Source organism: Sceloporus occidentalis, unplaced genomic scaffold (assembly GCF_023333645.1).
Source record: "Sceloporus occidentalis isolate IW3139 unplaced genomic scaffold, rSceOcc1.0.p SCAF_1, whole genome shotgun sequence".
Lineage (NCBI taxonomy): Eukaryota > Metazoa > Chordata > Lepidosauria > Squamata > Phrynosomatidae > Sceloporus > Sceloporus occidentalis.
Genome location: NW_028316981.1, coordinates 236792793 through 236813769, shown reverse-complemented (window position 1 = coordinate 236813769; position 20977 = coordinate 236792793). Strand labels below are relative to the sequence as shown.

Genomic DNA, 20977 nt, shown 5'->3' with positions numbered 1-20977 from the left:
ACCTGTGAGGAAGGATTAAGGAATATAACCATTCCAGAAAAAGATCTGGTTGGTCCTACTGAAAAAGGGGGTGGAAGGCAAGAGACATGATTGAAACAATAACTTTTGCCCAAAACAGCCACCTGATGATGTCAGGCCAGAAGGACCCTTATCATCAACATTCAGAATGCTGTCAATCACAGACAATACTCTTTTAGACAACACTACAGAAGGGGAGCTCTTTGAATACCCAGCGCAGCAGAGTGATTGACAGGTTTATGTGGATTTTTGTCATCTTCTTCCAGTCTTGCTGCTTCCATATCAGACACAGCAACAAATCCAGTAGTCTCATGAGATGGCAAGGCATTTTTAAACTTATAAAAAAAGGTCTGGAAATCCCATCTCTCACCCCATCCATGGGAAAGTTACTTTTTAGATTACAACTTCCACAATCCTGGCTGGGGATTTTGAGGGTTGTAATTCAAAACAATGACTTTTCTAAGTTCTTTCCTTGCCTTCATGGATTCCCCACCAATTTCTCCAACAGTAAAGTGCTCTTTTCAATTAATACAGATTCGTTCCTTCTCCTCCATCACCCATCTTGTGCCTCCATTGTAGACACAAGAACAAATACATTTTCTGTGCAAATAAACCCTGTCCCTCAAGTGCCCTTTTCACACTGCTTGCTCTGAAAATGTATTGTTCAGAGCATCACAAGACAGGGCTGTGATAACAAGGAAGCAAGGTAGAGGGGGGAGCTGCTATTCTTATCTCTCAGTTCTGAGCAGGATCCATTTGCTTCTCTGTCCATCTTAATTCTTGGTACTTCTGATATATCTGATCAGATATAAACTGCCCACAACTACCTTAGACAAGGAAGCAGACAGAAAATATCCAAGGGAAAGGCCAGTTAAATTGTTTCCATACCCTCCCGCTGTCCAAGAGATAGTCCTGATTATTCCTGCCATTCCACTTTTTCAGCTGCTTTTAAAATGTTCCAGTTTGTCTCTCCTTTAACTTTCTACTTTTGTCCTAAGCTAACTTAAATTGCTGCAAACTGAGTTCAGAGTGCAAAGCTGGTTTGCACTCAACTCAAGCAGAGGGATGGAATCTTGCCCTTTCTTGTAGGTTCAGGCAAAAGCAAGCTGCTGCAGCCTCTCCTAGCTTATCTGTTCTTCCTAGATAATAAATTTTTTTCCATATAAACCACACACTGATGTTGCTTGGCCCTCTGACATGTGTCCCTCAGAAATGCATCCCTTTTGCAAAATATCCCATTTGCAGCTCAGGGCAGGGATCAGAGCCACAAAATAGTCCCAGGGCTGCATTGATATGATCCCATTCTCCCTTTTTGAGGCAGTGCCTTGAATTAGCTCCCAACAAAAACGTAGAGCCAGCAACTGCACCAACAAGTCTTCTATACATAGGGTTGCCATAACCCGGCTGCAACCGGGTTTTTCCTGGTTTTGGCGGCACCTGCCCGGTCACAGCACGGGTACAGCCAAAAACCGGGAAAAGCCCGGTTGCAGCAGGGTTGCTAGGCAACCCTGGGGCCTCGCTGCCCTCCTCCTCCTCCACCGCGCATGGCCGCGCGGAGGAAAAGGAGGGCAGCGAGGCCTGGGGCAGAGGAGGCTGCAGGGAGGTGGCGCCTCTTGGGCGCAGCCGCGCCAACCTCCCCGCCTCCCTACAGCCTCCTCGCCTCCTTCCTGGTCTCCGCGGGGGCCAAGAAGGAGGCGAAGCCCCGACCATCGCCGGCGGCCTGCTCGCCTCCTTCCTGGTCCCTGCGGGGGCCAGGGACAAGGCGAGGACCCGGCCATCGCCGGTGGCCTGCTCGCCTCCTTCCTGGTCCCTGCGGGGGCCAAGAAGGAGGCGAGGCCCCGGCCATCGCCGGCGGCCTGCTCGCCTCCTTCCTGGTCCCTGCGGGGGCCAAGAAGGAGGCGAGGCCCCGGCCATCGCCGGCGGCCTCCTCGCCTCCTTCCTGGTCCCTGTGGGGGCCAAGAAGGAGGTGAGGCCCTGATCCTGGCCTCCGATCGCGGCGAGGCCCGGGGCCCAGGTGGGGAGGGAAAGCCTCCTTAAGTGGAGGCTTTCCCTCGCCGCTTGGCTTCCGCTCCCCACCGCGATCGCGAGGGGAAATGTAGGACAAATTTTTCAAATGTAGGACACATTTTTGTGTGTCCTACATTTGAAAATTTTGTCCTACATTTTTCCCAGTTTGGAGGTCCGGCACTATGGCAACCCTATATATACAAGGCTTTTTATAAATGGTTTTAACCTGAGCATGCTTAAGAAGCCATTAAAAACATTCTGAATTATCCACTGAGTTTGTTTTCTACAGGGCTGCATCAAAACTGTGTTGCTCATTTAGCATAAATCCTTATAATTTTTTTCCTAGTGTATTCACTGTACTTTTCATCTGCACCCACTATATTTAAAAATGTCATCCTCGTTCCCATACTGACTGTCATCTGCCTCCACTGATTCTTGCAAATTTACAGGAAGGCTTTGATCATTGTAAAATGGGGAGGGGAGATTTTTCCCACCCATACTCTCTACTCCCTTCTTCTTCATATGAATGGATTAACTTCTGCATGCATACTGTCATTGCATTAGTATCCAATTATTCATAATTAATCTCTGGAAATATCCCTGTTTTGATTTCTGCTTCAAAGTGATGATTTCAAAAGGGTTTTCTTCTTCACTTTTTATCATATACAAAGAATATGTACTTCTAGTTCTACAGATGCATTTTAGAAAACACAGGGCTTTCCCCTAACACCGGGGGTGCTAGAAGCAAACACACAACCAAAGTTAAACATTATGCCCCAGAAATCTCAATGAAAGAGAGAGAGAGAGAGAGTGGATCAATTTAAGTACAGTATTTTTGCTTAAACTAGGATGGACCATTCTTATAATAAATACTCAAAGAAAATATTCTTTCTTAGGCCACCCAGGATTGTCTGTCCTCCAAATATTTGAACAAACCAGTGTTTACCCAAACTTAGCATAGCTTTCTGTATGTTCTTTGTTATTCACTAGGGAGTTGCCAACATTTACAAAGAACCAAGCAACATGGTAAAGTTTGCAAGTCCGCAAAGACTGAGAGGTGATTTTCCAGGGGAAAATGTATGTGTCTCCTTTGTGCTACACTGCCCACCTGCTTTTTCCAGGTACAGTACTTGAATTACAGCACTACAAAAACAATTTATTCTGCTTATGCAAGTCAATTCATTCCAAATATTATTATGGGATTACACAAAGCCCATACATTGAAATCATTCCACCTTTTAGAAATTGCAGGTCTGAGATGCAAAAGGAAACATTCATAACATTGACAGAGGAAAAGGACAAAGGAACCGAAATCCTGAAAAGTTTGAAGGAAGGATATACAGATGTATGCAGCTATATCCGGTGAAAGGCCTGTGTGTGTGTGTGTGTGTGTGTGTGTGTGTGTGTGTGTGTGCGCGCGCGTGTGTGTGTATCTGAATGAGATAGAGGGAGGACATTCCGAAAAGTATTCAAGAGAGGCTAGAAAAGTTACCGTTTTGGACTACAGCTTCTACAATTGCACAGCCAGCTTCTGCTGCTGCTTCCATGCACAAGAAGTGCGGTTTAATGACTATCTCAGTGATTTCACAAACTACACTGGTTTAAGTGGCTACAAAGTATTTCTCTGTATGTCTTGAAAAAATCTTCATTAGAGATGAGCCAAGGACTAAATCTGCCTCCATCTACCATTAAATTTGGCCCGAATACTTTCCTGGTACCGGTTTTTAACAGTCAAACTACTGGCTTCAGTGGACTGTCCTGTTTGCTGATATCTGTGGTGAAGTTTCAAGGACAGAATTAGAGGATTTGGTTACTTTGAATAAAAAGACACTGGGGTTTTACAGCAGAAACCATGAATACAAATTTACAAATTTCCTGATTATCATATGACTGCAGACCTAAGATCCATCCTTCAAGAAAAAGAAATCAAGATGCTATGTGTCTGGGGAAAACTGGGAGTTATGGTCCAAACAAGTAACATCTTTCAAGTTCTGGAAGCACTATAATTTGGTCTCCACTTCAATTAGCAAAATGTCATAGGACAATATTGTGTAGTATCTTATAAATTAGCAGATTTGGGATGGCATAAGCTTCTGTGTACTAGAGTCCAGTGAAGCATATGACAACGTAGACACCAATCTATCAAAATTTATTCCACTGTACATGCATTAGTTTTTAGATTTCCACAAGAGTCTGTTATTTTTCTAGAGTACAGTCAGCCCTCTGTATGAATTGATTGTATATCTAATACTTCAATAATTCACAGCTTGATAAAATAAAAAAAAATCCAAAAAGCAAACTTTGATTTTGTCATTTTATATATGACATACCATTGTGCTATGCCGCTGTATATAATGGGACTTGAGCATCGGCAAATTTTGGTATCCACAGAGGTTCCTGGAACCAAACCCCAGTGGGTATGAAGGGCCCACTGTGCAAGCTATGCCTTTGGTTTCACCTTTAAATTTTTGTTTTGAGCAAAGGACAGTTTAATCCCTGTTCTATACATTCCTGCTACCTCATGAAAGCTATAAATCTTTACAGACAACTTTGTACAGTCCTGTTCTCTGTACAGGCACAGGCACTAATTAATGTTTATTTAAGCAGGATCATATTTAATGCAAACAGCCAGTTTAATTTTTCTTTTATACTATAGTAACATTTCACAAATGTAATTTTCAATCAAGGTAGCTGACCAGCCTTACTATACATGCTTTGCACCAGTAGCTGCTACAACTGCATTAGCACAAATCATTCTTCCCAAAGCAGAACTATACATACCTATAGATCTGAGTTAATTCATACATCAAAATGTTTTGTTTTTTAAAAGAGGGAAAGTCCCAGTGTGCACTAAGTAAAGGAACAAAGTCAGTGCCAGGAATATCAGCTCACAGTTACCACAAATACAAATATTGAGACTATCCCAAACTTCATTACTTCCAGTCCCATGTGCTCTGTTCCAGCTACTGAAATAGGAACAATCTTTTGAGTGTGATGTATTATCTACAAAGGTCTAAAGTTCATGAGACAATGGTTCTTAGCATTTATGCTGAAGGGACTGGATGGATTTTTCCACATATACCATGAATTTGAGCAAGTGGCATTTTTGTTGTCAGTTCCAAGCAGGAAATTTCATTGTCTATGATATCTAAAAATAAATTATCTCATGTGACCACTTCACAGTGTTGGAGAATGGAGTGGTAATGGAAAATGGAATTCCTGATACATATGATTTAATCAATGATAAAAGTTAAACCTTCTCCCCATCTCTGCTATCCTCCACACCCCCTCAAAGCTATAAATCTTTACAGATAGCACTAAAAGTATCAAGCCTATGCAAAACAAGTTCAACACAATCCAAATTTATCAAATGATCAATAGATTACAGACTGCAAAACAAAAGTCTGGAGGATTCACTGTGAAGTGCTCTTTGCAAACTACTCTTGAGATTGTTCTTATCCTGAGGGCTTTGGCAGAGCTATTATTTTGTGTATTCTCCCATGAGGACAAAAAAGAGGTTAAAGGGCCTGGGTTTTGCAATGCTAACCTGTTAACCTCTTCTGTGATTGTGGCATGTAGAACAGGACATTTCTATTCGTTTCCTAAAGTTTAGGGAGAAACCTTCCCTTGCCCTTTTCCTCATTGTTCATTTGTTTTGACACTCCTGAATTTTTTTAAAAAGTGTTACACATAAGCATCTAATTGCAGTATGAGAGCCAGTGTGGTAAAGAAATTTGAGTATATACAACTCAAGGCAACCAGGGTTTGTGTCCCTGCTTAGCCATGGAAACCCACTGGGTGATCTTGGCCTTAGAAGGAGGCAAAGGCAAATCCCCTCCAAACAAATTTTGGGCCCGAACAGACAGACCAAAATAAAGCTGCTTCGGATCACTTTGGGGGTATGCTGTTTAAATGACACACGCATCTTAAGAAGCCAGAAGCTGCACCAAAGCTGTGCTCCAGTCCTTAGAACTGGAGCATGGTTTTGGCATGGCTTCCTGCCTCTTAGGACGCATGCATCATTTAAACAGCATACCTCCAAAGTGACCTGAAGCAGCTTTATTTTGGCCTGTCTGTTCAGGCCCTTTGTCAAGAAAGATTTGCTAGAAGGGTCGCCAGAATCAGAAGCAACTTGAAAGTGCACAGCAACATCCATTTGCAGTATCTGAAGAATGCCAATAAAGTTCAGACTGATTTGGTAAAACAGCTTCTTGGAGGATGAAGCATGTACGTCCAGTTTTGACTCATCTATCATTCTGACATGGCAGAGTCAGGAAAGAGGACTTATGGTCATGTGAAATCATGATAGCCTAGGTGCTCAAAGTCTCTCTTGAAGTCTTTTTTTTTGGTTTTGCTACAAGCAGCTGTAGAGGAGGGATGATGATGATGATGATGATGATGATGATGATGATGATGATGATTGTTGTTATTATTATTATTATTATTTGATAGTCTAAAAAAGCCTACCTGTGACCCATTTCATCTATTCTGGCCATTTGATTTTGACTTTAAGGTATAAGAGTGTGTGAGAGAGTGTGCAACAGATGCAGTGGGGGCACCATTTGGATTGGACCCATGGTACAAGGGAGAGTTTTGACCCTTTACCTTAACTCATTCCCCAATTAAATTTCACACGCGCACACACACCTAGAGGTAAAAGCATACAGTCACCACATAAACATTTGGAGGGAGAATATTATGACTATATTATTGTATGTTTTTAATATGCTGTATCCCGCTTTGATTGGTTTCACAAAAAGCTGGATATAAATAACAGTTTTATTTTATTATTATTATTATTTAAAACATAACATGGGTAAAATCCAAGAGCCTAGAAACTTATTCTGCTAACCAGAAATCACTTAGCGACCTTTTCCAAGTCTTCTCCAAATATACCTCATTTTCCTCTGGCCAGATTCATAACCAGCTGTGTTCCAAGTCCCTTGTTGTTCACTGCCCACTCAGACTGGACTAACCAAATATGTATCCTGCTCCTAACCCACTCTACCAATGCATGTGAAGAATCCATCCCAATGGTCATGGTGATGTGGGATGACTGAGGTCATTTGTACCCAAGCCACTACAATACATATAGGTATTCCCAGAAAGTAATCCGCTGGTGGGCAGGGCTGAAGCCAATGTTGTTTGGGGCCAACTCTACTTCTTTCTTCCACCATCTCTTTAGATAAGCCTTCCTTTCTCTCCACTACCTTGTTTTCTCGTGAGACACTAGATATCCCAGAAAGACCCTTTCCTGAGCCCTGAACTGATTGTTTGACAAGGGCTTTTAAATGGGGCCACAGGTTGTCTTGTTGTTAATGCTGTGTGTGTTCAAGTTGTTTGCAACTGATGGCAACCCTAAGACAAACCTGTCATGAGGTTTTCTTGGCAATATTTTTTCAGAGGAGGTTTGCCAGATAGGTTGCCTGCCCTGCATTAGAAAGATGACTTTAAATTGCACTTGTAAGTCTGTGTTTAAGCAGATTGAAAAGTAGGATAGAGCAATATCTCTCCTTCCTACTTGCTAAGGCCAGTGCTTGAGCACAAAGACCCAAACCTGTGTTTCATTCTCTGGAACTAAATTAGAGTGATTCGGACTGGACTATTAGAAAACCAATGTGAGCTGGTGAGAAATTATTCATTATTTCAAAAGTATTAACGGGTTCTTTTTTCATGCAGAAATGATGAGCAGATATGGTCCTTCTGTTCATTTAAGTAATCAGCCATTAGCCACAGTTTTAATCCTCCTAGCCATAAGTCCTTGAAGGATGGTTGGGTTAAACAAAGACAAATTGAATGGTGCATGGGTAAATTATTCAGCATATTAACCTTTGCATGCAACATAATGAACAGTAACATAATAATATTTTGAGATTCTATTGTTTTCCCCAAACAGAATACACCCACAGAACCAGTGGGATTTAGCCATCAATGGATTCATCATTCCACAGTTGATTAATCTATTCTAACGGACTCATCAAGGTGATTCAGGCCATAGATACAGATGGGGAGGTGACATTAGCTGTCCTCTTCATATGTTTCACAAGAATTTAGGGACTTTTTTCTGTAGAACTGTTTTTTTCTTAATTTCTGTTGGGTTCAGTGTTCTTGTATAATATTTACAGAGTATTCACAGCTGGCACTATATCTCTCAGGTTCTCATGTATTAGAAGCACACTGAATCTGAGATCCAAAGGTCCAAGTGGGTTTTTTTGTTGTTGTTTGTTTGTACAGTGCGTCCTTACTTTACGCAGGGGATCCGTTCTGGACTCCCCCGCATAAAGCAAATACTACCTATGTTCAAGTCCCATTTAAATGAATGGGGCTCATGCACACGGTGGCGTGGCAGCGCAGCAGCACACATGCGCCACAGGCGCACACCCCATTCGTCCGTATGGGATGCGCCACCCCTTCTCCCCACGCAGCTGTATATGGTCTCCCTTTTCCATCCCATCCATACCCAGCCAGCCATCATTTCTTATATTCCACTGGAGACTGTCATCAAAGATTTTCCAATAATGGCTGTGGCCTGTTAGAGAGCAATTATGAGTTAGGAGCTATGATTGTGAATGCAAATGCTATTGTATGCATAAAATGAAATATGTGACATTAATGGATTGCAATTCCTTAATACCCCAGCATTGTCTATGCTCACTAGGGCTGATAGGAAGCTGCAGTGCAGCAACATCTGGAGGCCCACACAACATCTGGAAACCCAGCCCTCATGTTAACACTTTTAGAAAAGCTCTTTGTATGCTGTGTCCATTTGATTATTCGGAGCAGTTTTACACATGTTTTATGTGCTGCATTCCATTTTTCCCCTCTCTTTGAAACACATGTCTGACTGAACATCTCAGAATATGCTGTAGAAACCATTTTATGAAACAATTGTGCAATATCATCATCCCTCAGTCCTCCAAATACACCTAAGACAATGACACTCATGAAGGGCCAATATCTGCCATGAACATTCAGCAAGCAAATGTGCAAGCTTGCCCTATTTTGCTGCATAAAAAGAACACAGAGTGGAAATAGCAGCAGATTAAAATAATAGTCTCATCTCAATATCTGCCCTGCCTTAAAACAAGAGGAAAGGTTTGATAAGGTCCACATAGTGGGTAACAAATGTAGGAAATAAGTAATATATGTCAAATTATAGCATTATTTTCTCTTTCTTGCAGCAGCAGCATAGTATCCACTTCTAGCTATTTACATCACAGAAAATACATATATACCCTATGTACTTGTGTATAAGTTGACCTCATGTATAAGTTGGGGGCAGATTTTGGAGCCATCCCCTTTTTATATGACCTGTGGATACATCAAGGATCATTCTACAGAGAGGGAAAAGCATCAGTGTCACCTCATGGAGGCAGCTGTCCCTGGCTGCTGCTGTCACTGTTTTCCTACCTAGGCATTCAAAAAGGCCTGTTGCCACTCTACTCAGAAAGGGGATTTTATATATATATATATATATATATATATATATATATATGTTAATGTACAGTATTATTTTTATCACAAAAAAAATTGGAACCATCTCCTTGTCTGAGCAGAGAGCCTAAAGATGAGAGCTTAGTCAGTCCCCGAAGAACTTGAAAAGAAGCACTGACCGACTCTATTCTCTCAGTGCTCCTTTGAGGGGAAGAATCAAAGAGCCACTGCTGCCATTTTCTTGTCCAGGATTTTAAAAAGGCCAGAGGCAGTACCATGGCCAAGAGTAGAGGAGGTTGGTGCTTCTTTTAGGTTCTCCCAGGTTGGACTAAACTCTTGCCATTTGCCATGCTACTCAGAGAAGGGGATGATTCCTTTTCTGATAAAGGTTAGCTACAGTATTTACATTGACTCATAGATATGTCAAGCCATGATATGGGGATCCATTGTTTGGGCTAAAATTTCTAGACTTATACATGAGTACATACATTGCTTCAGGTTCAGGGCCCACCCTGACTGTATAGTTCTTAGCCAAAGAGCATTTTTACAAAGTCAGTCAGTTTTGCAGTGTTTCCAAGTTGTGGTGATAGTGCTTGTTTCAGGAATCATTATCAAGTACTTCAAACACTACAGATAATATAAGCATAGAGTAAGACCATTTTCTACCTTTTTTCTTCTTTCTTTCTTTCTTTCTTTCTTTCTCTTTTTCTTTTTCTTTTTCGAGCAGTGGTTCTCAACCTTTGGATCTCCAGATTTTTCGTACTTCATCTCCAAGAAAGTGAAGCAAAACTGCCCATGCTGGTTGAAACTGTGAGAGCTGAAGATATAAACATCTGAAAGGCCAAAGATTAAAAAATGATCTACAGCAAAGGATATTAAATTAAAATTCAAACAGGAATAACACTTTCTGCTAAAGTTATTTTTGTAGGGTATCAATTCACATCTCAATCTTACAAGCAATCTTGTAAGATGCCTATCATGCCACATCTCAGTCTTGGCTTTTCAATCCTGCCTGAGCTAGATATGTTTAGCCTGGAGAAGAGAAGATTGAGACATGATAACCATATTTAAATATCTGAAGTGCTGCTATTTGGAAAATGGAGCAAGCTTGTTTTCTTTTCTTCTGCTCCAAAGGATAGGACCAATAGTTTTGAACTTATGGATTCAAATTATAAGAAAATTTTGACTAAACATTAGGAAAACCTTTTTGTGCCACAGAAAGGCCAGATCAGGACCACAGCATGTAGTTGCCTCGGCCCTGATCCAGTGCTGAAATGGGCGGTCCGTTCAGCTGCTCACTTCTCTGGGAAGGGAGTTGCAGAGCCTGGAAGCAGCCACCAAAAAGGCTCTCTCCTGTGTTCCCACCCGATGTACCTGTGAGGGAGGTGAGATAGAGAGAAGGGCCTCTCCAACATGGGATTAAGTCTAGTATAGAACCTAATGTGGCATCATTATATTCAGTGCAAAAATCTGCAGACTCTTGATCAATATAGTGACACAATCATTATACAACAGTTGGGATTAGGGCATTGTGGAAGACAAGAGTGTGTATCTGTTGTTACTGATTGCTTGAAAAATCCACAAAAGGCTTTCCCACACTAGAATTAGTTGAACAGTGAATATTCTTAAATCTCTGGCAATTCTTTATGATACTTGTTACAACATCTTTGTTGCAATCCAGCCTCAAAATTCAGCTGTGTATGTAAAATGAGGTGTGCTTTTTCAAACCATGCAGTGCTGACCTAATTAAGACTGGTGGAGTACAACAAAGTTCCAGATTTCAAATAACCATAGGAGGATAGATTAAGCTTTGCCATTTCACTGTTGACTGATTAAGAGGACACAATAATAGACTGCACATTTCATTTAGAGATGGCATGCACAAAAACAGGATTTTGTGCCAGCACTCTTGCAATAAGAGCTAATTAATAAAAATGTTCTAAGAGGATAAGATGCTGCAGAGTTGTCAAGCCAGCAATTCAGTAAGTACACAATCCAAAAGTGCAAATTACAGTCACATTGCCCAACTTGATAAAGAGCATATCTTCCTGGTGGTAGTCTGTATTACGGTCATAAACACCTTTCAGGTGATCATATATCAGTTTAACAATCCAAGATATGAACAAAACAATTGTCTCTGCATGCTCCTTTGCTCCTACCTATATGTGAGCTGTAATTAAATTGAGAAATCTCTAATTAACAATTGTTTCCCATTTTTCCAGACTGGGAAGCTTTGTTTACAACTTTTGGAACACCTCAGAATCTTAAACCAATTTTGAATTATGATGCAAGGAGGGATGGAGCTACTGGAGGAGAAATTTGGTCTTTTCTCAGCTTATTAATTTAGTGGTTGTCCAGTGCAAGTCAATGTCAGGGATGATGGGAGTTGTAGCTCTTCACCTCTGGCTCGAACTCACCACCTTGTTACGCACCGGCGCTGACCAGTTTTGGCCAGTGGTTAAAGCTTTGCTCTAAAGCAGCAGAGTTACAGAAATTGGCTGAAGACCCTGACAAACTCTCCAAGCCTTCTCACTCTTGCTTCCACAGAAGTCTTCACACTTCTTCAGGATCCAGCTGGCTCTTGTCTCTTCACCCAAGACACCAGACAACTCAATAGTCTTATATAAAAGATCTACTTTATTCTACTATATACAGCTCCAAAACTATCCAACACAACTCCAATATTCCTCCACAACTACTCACTACTATCCACTACTACCCACAAAATACATTGGGATTCATAGCAATTATTATAGCCCTTGGAAAACACCACCCACTCTTGTCAGTATCCACCCAGTGGGCGTGTACATCCACTTTCATTGGTTCTCTTGGTTCATCCCATAATTAATGATTTCATCATCTCACCTTGTCCACTTAACAATTCTCAGGTGTGTTCAATTATCCACTTTGCATTTCTGTCCTTGGCATTTAGGACTTGCTAATTACATTACCTTTTACACCTGTGTGGCTTCTAATTGCTTTTGCTGAGTCATTCTGACTCTCACATACATGTTTTATTTCTTTCACTGTATATCCCATGTTGCATTTTCCTTAACAGTCAATGCTCTTAAGACCTAGTGTGTGTGTATATACAATGCGCCTGCATTATATGCAGGCGCGCTATATGTGGCTTTCAGCATACATTGAAAGCCGTGCAGGAGCACACAGGGCGCAAAGTGTGGCACGTCCCATTTGGATGAATGAGGTATGCGCCTGTGGCACTATTGCACCGCTGCATGCACGACCCCCATTCACTTGAATGAGGCTTGAGCATGTGCAGTATTTGGCTTACGCGGGGGGGGGGGGGTCCAAAACAGATGCCCGTGTAAGCCAAGGGCGGACTGTATGTGTGTTCAATTTATGGCCTGTCGACTAATGGCCACCCCATGAATTCCATAGGGATTCCCTAGGCAAGATATACTCAAATGAAGTTTTGCCAGTTCCTTTGTTATCTAAATACCAACAGGGCACCCACAAATTGAACTCAATGGGTAAATTGATTTAGCTCACTGGGAAGCAGCAAGAAGGCTTTGGTAATGAAAAGCCAGGGTCTCAGCTTTTCTATAACTAGTCCATGAACTAGAACTCTCAGTACAAAGTACAACTTAGGGGCAAAACAGATGGCCCTGAAGGGGAGGCATGATGCCACCCCAGAGAGAGCTGGATTGGGACCTTGGCAACTGCACACCACAGCACAAATCCAACCAGTTTCTGCCTCAAATAAGAGCTGAAAAAGCTACCCTTTCTGCCCCTGCACTGGCTTTTCAGCGTTTCTGCAGCAGGGCGCATGTGAACACCGAAGATGGTGCACATGCAGCCAGCTGTGTGGCTTCACAGCCATGCTCAGACACCACCCCCAAGCCAGCGCAAAGGAGCAGTCTGCCTCACCCCTTAATTTTATTGATTAACGGCAAAGGGGAAAATCACCATTCATGCAATAGTATACTATTCATGCATATGGACATACAAGAACTAACAAAATTAAAGGTAGTAGCAAGTAGCAAGGTTGAGATAAGGCAATGCCTTACCCATCCAGAAGTGGAGTTCCAATCAGGGGATGACAGAAGTGACAGTGGCTCAACAAACCTGCCTGAAAGTTGGGGGGAGCATGTGTTGAGGGGTCAATATGACATCTGGCAATATACATACCTGTTTTCAGACTTAGCCAACATGTGAGTGCCAAGGCATGCTTTTTACAGAGTTTTGAGACAGCTGGGTGGATTTTCCAGGAATCCCAGAAACAATGGGTTTCCATTCTGGTTGATGGTTTTAACTTCAGAGTTACAAAAGGTTTGGTTGATGGCAGTGACACTGATTTAATCAAGCAGTAATAAGATCAGGGCAACCCAAGGAGTCTGGACAGGATTAGGTATGGGAAAGTACAATGGGGGCTAGCAGAAAGATTGGCTTAATGCTTTATGCGACAAACCTTTGTCTGTGACCTTCAAGAGGAAATGCACACTGCAGGGGGTGGGGAATCAGCAGTATTCAAAGCCATCAAGTTACAGGGGTTCTTTCCGCATGCCCTCAGATCGGTGACCAGTCAGTAGTTCACTTAAAGGTCATTTGACCTTTCAAGGTTCATGCTTATGGACTCTGTGTAACTGCTATTATAATTTAAAAAATATAACAAAATCTTTGTACCCCAAATTAATGCAGGGTATGCAGGGTCTGGTATCACCTTCCTCAAAAATATGCACCTGGTATTCATGGGTGCTCTCCCATCCATGTACTAATCAAGGTTGACCCTGCTTAGCTACTAAGATCAAACAGGGTCTCATGCCTTTAGGGTATTTAAGCTCTTTAACACCCAAACATTAGATGGATAGGATGTTAATTGAAGCTGCAACTCTGCACAGACTTACTTCAAAGTATATGCTGTCAAATGAAGTAGAACTTATTTCTGAGTTGGCATTCATAGAATTGCACTGTAAAGGATACTGTGCTGATAAAAGGCTACTGATTTTTGCCTTATATCATTACTGCCTGCTTTCTGTTTCATTGCAAGGAAAGTAAGCTGTACAGGAGCATCCCTACAAATGCATGAATGTGCCGGAACCCCACAAGGCCTTGCACAGATTATAAAAGAGGCAGAGATGAGACAAGGTATGGGAAAAATAATGGAACTATGTTCACTGACATTGCTGACCCACTCCCAGAGCTGATAGAAGACAATGTGGTATATAGATCATCTTGCAGTAGTCACTGATATAATTTCTTTTGTCACATTTACTCTTAGTATAAGAAGCAGACCCTGACAATATTAGGATGTAGATGACTTCCACTTTGTGCAAGGATATTTCACATTGGTAATTTCTCTCCCACAGAAGGGGAGCGTGTGAGCCTTCAGAGGTTACTGGTTGGCAACCCCATCATCTGTCACCAAACATTATGGGGTGAACCCAACAACATTTCCCACCCTTGCACTAGAGGACAGCAGCTAGTCCTAATTGATGGCCTTTACTAGTTTTGCAGCAATAAACTCCCAAAACAGAAATTGAGAAACAACTTGGAACTATGGAGAAAAAACAACAAGGTATCAGGTAACAGTGAGCAGTTATGAGATTATAACTGAAAATATCTTACCCATTCTTTCTTGGAAAATCCTAAAGAATGAAAGATTGTCTTCCCAGTAAATCTCCCATAGCATTCCAGACCATCTCCTTTTCATCAAAATGTATAGGAGACTATAGTTACATAGAAACCTAGCTGTTAAAAAAAAAAAGGAGAGAGAAAGAAATCTGCCTCTTCCATAGTTTATTACTTGTTTCTGAGCATGGTTGGGGAATAGGATGATGGCAACAACAAGCATACCTTCCATTCTTTCACTCAACTTCTTTATCAGTGACTTGGATGACAGAACAGAGGGCATGCTTATCAAATTTGCAAGTGACACCAAATTAGGAGGAGTAGCTAATACCCCAGTGGAGATTATCAAAATTCAAAATGGCCTTAATAGATTAGAAAGCTGGACCAAAACTAACAAAATGAATTTCAGTGGAGAAATGTAAGGTACTGCAACTTAGGCTGAAAAAAATGAAATGCAGAGATATGGGGTGGGGGGGAGGCACCTGGTTTAACAAGAGTACGTTTGAAAGGGATCTAGGAGTCCTAGTAGACCAATATGAGTCAACAGGTGATGTGGCAGCTAATAACAATGCAATTCTGGGCTGCATCAGTAGAAGTATAGTGTCTAGATCAAGGGAAGTAATAATGCCACTCTATCCTGCTTTGGTCAGGCCTCACCTGGAATACTGTGTCCAGTTCTGGGCACCACAATTCAAAAAGGGCATTGAGAAACTGGAACATGTCCAAAGGGTGAAGGGTCTGGAAGCCATGCCCTATGAGAAGGGAGGTGGGTATGTTTAGCCTGGAGAAGAGATGATTAAGAGTTGATATAATAGTTCTGTTTAAATATTTGAAGGGGTGTCACATTGAGGCTGGAGCAAGCTTGTTTTCTGCTGCTCCAGCGAACAGGACCCAGAACAATGGATTCAAACTACAGGGGAAAAGATTCCACCTCAACATTAGGAGGAACTTCCTAAGAGCCGTTCGACAGTGGAACACACTCCCTCGGAATGTGGTGGAGTCTCCTTCTTTGGAGGTCTTTAAACAGAGGCTGGATGGCCATCTGTCAGGTATGCTTTGATTGGGAGTTCCTGCATGGCAAGAGTTGGACTGGATGGCCCTTGTGGTCTCTTCCAACTCTATGATTCTATAATTCTATGATTCTATCTAGTACTATCCCCCGTCACATAAAGATATACAACAAAAGCACCTCCAAAACCCAATCTCTATTCAGATACCTCCAAAGAAGGGGGGGGGGGTCTACCACCCTCTGAAGTAAGCTATTCCCCTGTTGAACAGTTCCCAATAAAAATGTTCTTTCTAATGTTTAAGTGCAATCTCTTTTCCAGTAATTTGAATCCACTGGTTCAATTTTTAGTCTCTAGAGCAGCAGAAAACAAACTTGTTCTATCATCTACATAACATCCCTTCAGCTATTAAAGATAGTTGTCATGTCACCTTTCATTCTTCTTTTCTGCAAATGTAATATAACCAGTATGGCAGATCCTTCCTTAGGCTGGCCCCACAGTTCTAAATCCTTGGGCGCCTGTCACTCACCTTGCCCCTTTTCTCCTTTCTTAATGCCTCTCTGGATAGGGTACTTGGGCCTCAAGTTGATCCCTATATGGAACAGTGGAAGGGTTATTCTGTGTGCTGACTGTGGTAAGTGTGACCAGACTCTCTTTCAAAACTTAACAAAAACAGCCAAACATAATTCTGAAAAATAAAATTAAAAAATTAGAGGTTTATCAGTATGCAATCAGATCACACTTTAACCCCTGGACTATTTAATAATTCATAGCTGCCCAAAATCCTACCCAGTTCTTCCCTCTTGCTGAGTATCTGGTCTCTATTATAACTTTTCCCTCTCTCTAACCATATTTCATCTATCTGCTTTCTGTTGGAGTCAATCCCCAGTTTCATATCCTTTCCACCCCCATAGGTCCCCCTTCACTGCATTTCCTGTGCTGTGATTGGCTACCACCGATCACATGCAGACGTTCCTCATAAGGTTTGATCATCTTGGTTGCCTTTTTCTGGACATGCTCCAGTTTGTCCACGTCCTTCTTGAACTATGGTGTCCAGAACTGGTCATAGTATCCCAGGTGATGTCTGACCGAAGCAGAACTGAGTGACATTACTACTCAGTCTGTGTCATGCCCTGCCTCCAGGACCCTGGGATGGACTCCGAGTCAGAAAATGAAGGCTCTGATGGAGAGTCTGGGAGCTCAAAGCACATGCCAGGTCTGCAGCCACAAGAGCAGAGTCCCCAGCATCCATAGGAACAGAACCCCCCAGCAACCACAGGGACAGAGTTCCCAGCACCAGAACCCTCAGAGGAAGATTTGGCCTTACCTATACCTATCCCAGTGGAGAGACATTGAGGTGAAGAGTTGCAGATGTTAGCACCACTTATAGGAAGCACACTGCAATTAGGGAGCACCTGCGAGAACCAGACAAGTGCTGCTGACAACAACCAACCTCTTTTGGCCAAAGAAATGCTTGTGCCATGTTTATAACTGTTTGCCTGTTTGCCTTAAACTCAGCCTGGACTTCTACCTACTCTTTGGGACTATGCGTTGGACTGTGTACTGAACTGTGAACAAAGTGGACCAGACTGGACTACCTCTGTTTCTCAGTTGATGTCTTTGTGAGTTCTGATGCTCTTCCTATAACTCTGTGCTGTGCTTTTGTGTCGAGAGTCTTGGTTTGCTTCCCAAGGGCAAAACAGGACAATATGGACCCTATGCTCCTGTTGATGCAGCCCAGAATTCCATTGGGTTTTTTGACTTCTATATCATGCTGTTGGATTGTATTGAGCATGCGGTCTACTAAGACCCCTAGTTCTTTTGCACATGCTTTCAAGCCAGATGTCCCCATATCCTATACTTGTATATTTTATTTTTCCTGCCTAGATATAGCACCTTACATTTAACTATGTTGAAATTTATTTTAAGTTTGGCCCAGCTCTCCAAACTGTCAAGGTCATTTTAAATTCTGTTCCTCTCCACTGGGGTATTAGCTACTCCTTTAATTTGGTGTCATCTGCAAATTTGAAAAGCATGTCTCCTGTTCTATAATATAAGTCATTTATAAAATTTATAGCCAACACAGGTCTCAAGACATAACCCGGGGAACCCCACTAGTCACATCTCTCCAGGATGAAGAGCAACCATTAGTGAATACTCTCTGGATTCAGTCTGTCAGTCAGTTAAAGATCCACTTTATTGTAACATTATCTAGTTCACCAGCTTTCCTGTAAGATCAATTCAGCCTTACTGAATTCAAGATATGCTACATCCACAGCACTCCCCTGATCTACCAGTCCTGTAACTCTATAAAAAAATAAGACAAGATTAGTTTTGACATTACTTCTTTTTGAAAAATGCATGTAATCACTCTTAGTAACCACAGGATTCTTTTCTAAGTGCACAGAAACTGTTTAATTATCTTTTCTGGAACGTTCCCCGGTATCAACATCAGTCTGACTGGTCAGTAGTTCCTTGGGCCCTCTTTTCTCTTTTTTGCTCTTTTTGAAGATGGGACAACATTTGCCCTTCTTCAGTCTGCTTGGAACTCTTCTGTCCTCCGAGAATCCTCAAAGATGATTGACAGTGGCTCTGAGATTACATCTGCAAGTTCTTTATGTACTCTTGGATGCAGCTCATCTGGTCCTGGAGACTTGAATTCATTTAGAGTAGCTAGGTATTCCTTTACTATCTCTTGAAGGTATAGAAGAACTCATAAATGAGATATCTAAGCATTCTCTTGTTATTTACAATTATAGTTACTGGTGTTTCTATGTCAATCATTGCTTATATTTCGGAATATAGTGGTAGCCAAGAACACTGTTCATCAGCTCTGTCTATTGGGAAGTCTATAACCCTTTCTTTCTTCTCTAAATTTTTAGCAAAAGTTATTTAATGTGTCCTTAGCCTTGTGATAAAAAAAATTATGCATCTGTGGAAGTCTTTAGTGTTTCTGAGTTCCATGCTTCAGCAAGAAAGACAAAGAAAGGAGATCTCCTGAAAAGATAAAGTAGCACTTCTCTGCTGTTACTCAGCATATGAAACTAGGTGCATAGCCAGAGGTACTACCCCAAAATTGAGAAGATGGCAAAAGCAAATTTGCATCTCGTTATTTAAGATGGATTGGCACTGAATCCTGAGAGCAAAATTGCCCTTACTTTGATATAAGTTCAATGGGTCAAGTGGTGACTGGGGAAACTGCTGTCCATGATGCCATCAGTCTTCTACTGTTGTTCATGGTTGTTTTCTCAGTGAGGAGGGAGACATGCAGTCCCATGCCTGTCTCTACAGGGACAAAGTGTATTCCTACATCCCTTACCATACCATTGGCTAGCAAGACATATACAATAGGGAACTCCCTTTTACCTCTGATCACTGAGTATAAAGTTAATAGGGAGATTCTACATGGTCCTCTTCATCTTCCAAGTTAGGGATATGACAGAGGGAAAGCTCTTCCCATCTCATATGTGATTCCAGTTAAGAAGGAGAGCAATTGCCCATTGGAAAGTCCATCTCATATTTAGGGTGCTGTCAAACAAACAGCTCCTGGAATTGCTTGTCAAAAGATATCATGCTGCTATCACTTTTTTTTATTTTGTCTTACTAGTTTCTCTATGGTAAGAAAAAAAGATGGAAGAAAATGGTGGAAGGACACTGGAGGTTACGGACCAAAGATGTTATCTGAACACCCACCGGACCCTATGAATGGGACAAGGTGTTTGTATTATCAAAGCCTTGTCTGAAAGCCCCCAGAAATATAAAAAGCAGCATAGCAAGAAGACATTTTTATACCATCTGAAGCAGGGGGGTAATTTATTTATTTATTTATTTTATTGAAGTAGCTTCCATTTCCAACCACTAAGTGATGTCACCAAATTCATTATTTTCTGATGTCTTTCTGAAACCCTATACAGTACACCATCTAAAACAACTCTGGCATGGTTGCTATGAAAACTGTCCAGTTTCTCTTTTCTGTATTCCACCTTCCAAGGAACCTGCATTTTTTCCCCTAAGAATTTAGAGAGATCTGAGTAACAGCTGGATTCTGTGTTTTTAAAAATGAGGGCCAACCATTGTTATCTCAACCCAGCTGCCTTAGGGATTTTCTTAGCTGCTACTATAAACCGTCACAGCACCTAGCAGAGTCTAATCTGAAAGTCTTTAATCTCTTCCCCATTCCCTTTTAAAACTGTGACTAAATGCAGACTCTCTGGCTTCATCACAAGTCAACCCCCTCACCCTTTGCTTGTTTACCATCAGGCCTGATGAAGCAAATTAGAGAAGCCTACACACTGTTTTGTGGTCTTTGGGTTAGCCCATTAAAGGTTATTGTCCTAATATGGATTTTTGGTAGCCCTATTTTGAAAATCAAATAGGCTAAAGGCCATCTCCTGCCTTTTCCATACCTAAGACAGAAGCTGTCATTACTGTTATGAGTTTCCCAAATGCATATGCGAAGGGCATGCACTAACACGATCTCAGAGACTGTTTCACAGAAACTGGACTGCCTTCTCCTGGAGACCTGCCAAAAAAAATTCTGAAAATGTTACAAGATCTTCTTTCTTTCTTTCTTTCTTTCTTTCTTTCTTTCAGTTTCCTAGGTGCTACAAGATCCCTTTGCACACTTATCTCTTCCTTTGGTTAGTCCATAGTACTTTACATGCTGCAGGAGTCAGAACCTTTTTGTTTTGACCTGGTTTATTTTTAAAGAAAGATGCTGCTATCTTTTGTTTGAAGAAACCTGCTGTCAGCTGAAACAAGCAACCTATCTGCCCCTCATACACACACAGGGTACCCAAGTGTCCTCCTTTTCCAGGACATGTCCTACATTCTAACCTTCTATCCAGAAAGACTTTCAAAATGTCCCCCATGGATTTTTGTTTGGATTTGTTAAATGGCCAACACATCTACCCCTGCAGGTT

The 20977-nt window shown here is 41.7% G+C and overlaps 1 long non-coding RNA gene across 3 annotated transcripts; it reads right to left on the bottom strand.

Moving 5' to 3' along the window:
* Positions 1–10166: 10166 nt before the first annotated feature.
* On the bottom strand, positions 10167–20598 carry LOC149323647 (uncharacterized). Of its 3 annotated transcripts, XR_016277340.1 has the most exons (5): positions 20462–20598; positions 16585–16743; positions 15706–15829; positions 15046–15168; positions 10167–10292 (listed from the first exon to the last, which is right to left on the bottom strand). It is a non-coding gene; the product is annotated as an uncharacterized LOC149323647 (long non-coding RNA). The 3 variants fall into 3 exon arrangements; XR_016277339.1 differs by lacking the exon at positions 15706–15829; XR_016277341.1 differs by lacking the exons at positions 15706–15829; positions 16585–16743.
* Between the last annotated feature and the right edge of the window lie 379 nt (positions 20599–20977).